Source organism: Gracilinanus agilis, chromosome 2 (genome assembly GCF_016433145.1).
Source record: "Gracilinanus agilis isolate LMUSP501 chromosome 2, AgileGrace, whole genome shotgun sequence".
In the NCBI taxonomy this organism is placed as follows: Eukaryota; Metazoa; Chordata; class Mammalia; order Didelphimorphia; family Didelphidae; genus Gracilinanus; species Gracilinanus agilis.
The window spans coordinates 579,577,033-579,580,690 of NC_058131.1; the positions used below are offsets into that span (position 1 = coordinate 579,577,033).

The following is a 3,658-nucleotide window of genomic DNA, read 5'->3' on the forward strand; positions in this document are numbered from 1 at the left end:
AAACTTTTGTTTCCCCAATTTCCCTGATATTTCCCTGATATTTCCCACCCTGGTTTTTCTCGACCTTAGATCTCCCTTGGCTTCTTTGATTACCTCCAAATCTTCCTGCCTTTCCTCTTTTCTTTCTGAATCTAGTCCTGAAAGAGGAGAATATTAGAGAGAAAAATTCAAACCTGGAAGAAACTTTAGAAATTACAAACCCATTTTCATGTGTCCTCAAGTCATACACATGGAATGAATGGTCCTGTTATTACTTGATACTAAGGGCCTTAAGTATTTCCCCTCTTCCAATAAACACCTTCTTCCCCTAAATAACTCCACCCTCAGCTCTGTTGGGTACATTTTCATTTTTCTAAATGAGGATGCACTAACTCCCATTTTAGCCTAGCGTAGTGATTTAAATGGGGCTGGCAAAGATGGGATGAGCTCAGTGAATGTCCGTAAATATTTACATAACAAATCATGACATTGTGACCCTACGGATAATACTTATCCCTGGAGTTTTCTTGGAAAAGATATTGGAGTGGTTTACCATTTCCTTCACCAGTGAATCTACTGGTTCCTTTTGTCAGGTACTTAGAGGAGAAGTGAATTGCCCAGGGTCATTTGGGAAGTGTCTGAAACTGCATTTGAACTCAGGTCTTCTTGAGTGCAGTCCTAGCATTCTACCCACTGAGCCACTTAGTTGCCTTCAGGGATACAAAATTTAAGTGACTTGCCCAAGATCACACAGATAGGAAGCATCTGAGGCTGGGTTTGAACTCAAATGTTCCTGACTCCAGGCCCAGTGATGTTAACCACTGAGCCATAGTTGTATCTCTTCATGTAGCTTTTCAGGAAAAAAAAGCCTATAAACTAAAGTGTTATTTTTCATTGATGAAGCTGAGACTTTTCAAAATCCCATCATGAGAAGGCAGGAGGAAGAGTCATGAAGGTATACAGGGAGGATAATTTTTGAAGTTTCGGATTTTCTGTTAATGATAATAGCTGAGATTTCCTGACACAGACAAAAATTACACATCTCTCATTGAAAAATAATTGATATTCATATTGTACTGTAGAGTTTACAAAGTACCAAATCTTTTAATAGCCTAAAACTACACTAAAGCTCTTAGGATACATTATATTATCTTCTTTGAACACCAGTCACCAAATGAAATAGATACTATTAATAATACTAAAGGTATTATTAATAATAGATACTAGTAATAATACTATAGATATTATTAACCCATTTTCATATATATGGAAATTGAGGCTCAAAAATGTTGGAGTACTTGCTCATCATCACAGTGTCAGAATTGGAATTTGAACCCAGGCTTCTGGACTTTTAAGTCCAATGCTCTAACCACTATGATATAGTACCTCCCCTAACAGGTGACAGCAATCACTGGCCCTCAAAGCTCCAATTTTTAATCTTCCAAATCTTTCCCGGACCTCAAGTTCTTCTTGTTTTTATCCATTTGGACCTTTTTATAGAAAATGTTAAATGAAACAATCAAATGAAATAATGTGCATTCAGGCTCTTTGTAACCAGAAAGAGCCATAGAAACATAAGCTGCTATTAGATTTAGTTTTTTCCCTACCAATGTAACAGAGACTGTTGATACATATGAGCTTATGGTAATTACTGACAGTGAGAAGAATATCAGGTTGAAGTGGCTATATCTCACTGGAGAGTCATAGGCTGAGCTTCACTGTTTTTTACTCCCTAAAGCTAATCTAATAAAAGTTTAGGAGTTATCCAAGGACTGAAAATACTTTGAGGTGCCAACATCTTGTATGGTTTCTTTTTATAAAACCAGGAGAATGGAAGGGACCTCAAGTAGGCCTTTTAATCAATGACAATTACTTTTGGCAGGATCAGAATGAAATAATTCTAGACAGATGAGACTGTCCTATTTCTAAAGACTTCCAAAGAAAATTTCCCCATTTCTATCAATGATGCTACCAATCTCTGGATCCACTTTGACCCTTTCCTCTCCCTGGCCTGTCACCCCTCATCCAGGTAGCTGGAACATTCTGCCAATGGTTCCTTCACAGTGTCTCTTCTACCTGTATCCTTTGGTTACTCTCCTAGTGTAAGCCCTCATTACTTGTGTCCTTCTATATGGTTTCTTCATGTCTACTTTCTCCTCTTTCCTATTTATACCATACATCATTGTCAAATCAACCTTTCCAAAGCTCAGATCATATCAAATAAAGCAAAAACTCCTCAATGTAGCATTCAAAACACCGCACTGTCTTATAGTCGGAAGTCTTATTGGTAGGAGGAGAATTTTGTTTTGAAGAATTAAAGGAAACTTAAGTGCAGCTAGATTGGCTCTGATATTTTCTTTCTATGGGCATATATGAACTACTGCATTGTTTTGGTATTACAAATGAAGTGTTGAAATGGTATCTGCTTTCTACACATAATCTATGTGTAGATTTTTTAGAACTTATTAAATTTTTTTGTAGATTTTAAAAGGAATTTTGAGGATATATATGGCTTGCTACAAAATAGTATTTTCTGTTTTTTCACTTTAGAACCCTTAACTACTGCCTTGGAATTGATGCTAAGTATCATTTCCAAGGCAGAAGAGAGGGAAGGGCTGAGCAATTAGGGCTAAGTGATTTGCCCAGGGTCACACAGCTAGTTAATATCTGAAGTCACCTTTGAACCCAGGACCTCCAATCTCCATGCCTGGTGCTCTATCCACTGAGCCACCTTGCTGCCTCAAAATAATACTTTCTAATGCCTCAGTGAGTTAGGGCTGTAGTACTTACTACTTGTATGTGAGACCCAAACCTTGAGGGAGAGTGAAAGTAGATTGGTCAGTTTTTTTAAATTTTTTTTATTTCAGGGGAGAGTGCGAACGCAGTCCCCCACTACCACAAATTATGCAGTCGAGTTTCCCGCATTTGGGGAAATCGCAGGGGTCAGCCCATCCGGAGTGCAATGGATAAGCCTCACCCTGGGGAAACAACCTTCGTGATCATGGAATCACCCCTGCCAGGTAAGTATAGATTGGTCAATTTTTAAAGGCAGGAACTGTTTCTGTCTTTTGTCTCTGCCCTAGTATAATATCTAGTGCATGGCAGACGCTTAATTTTTGTTGAATTGAATTGAGTTGAAAGTCACCCAGCCATCAAATACATGCTTTAGAAGGTAGTCCGCGAGTTATCTAGTCTAATCTATTCCTGAACATGAATCATTTTTGCAGTCAACTAACAGTCCCCTAGCCTCTCCGCAAAGACCTCCAGTGATAGAGAACATAGTATCTTCAGAGGAAATCATTCCATTTTGGAATCACTTGGTGAGAAAGTTTTTCCTTAACATTCAGTTAAAATCACTCTGCAACTTTCACCCATTGGTCCTATTTCTGGGGCTAAACAGAACTAGTCTAGCCTCTCTTCTATATGACAGCCCTTCAGATATTTGAAGGTCACCAGCATATAGCCATCCACCAAAGTGTCATCGAATTGGGGTTAGCCAACTTTCTGTCTCTCTGATGATGCTTGTAACATGTTTGTATGTTGGCTCCCTCATTAGAATGTAAACTTCTCAAGGGCAAAAACCATATTTTTTGTCTTTTGTATATTTGTTAACTTTAACCTGTTTGGCTATAATTCAAACCTGGTAGTTAGTTCTTCTCTGAAGGTGAAGAAAAAACTG

General features: G+C 38.2%; 1 non-coding gene across 1 annotated transcript; it reads right to left on the bottom strand.

The window, feature by feature from the left end:
- Positions 1–2,843: 2,843 nt before the first annotated feature.
- LOC123238442 lies at positions 2,844–3,007 on the bottom strand. Its single transcript, XR_006505609.1, has one exon. It is a non-coding gene; the product is annotated as a U1 spliceosomal RNA (small nuclear RNA).
- Between the last annotated feature and the right edge of the window lie 651 nt (positions 3,008–3,658).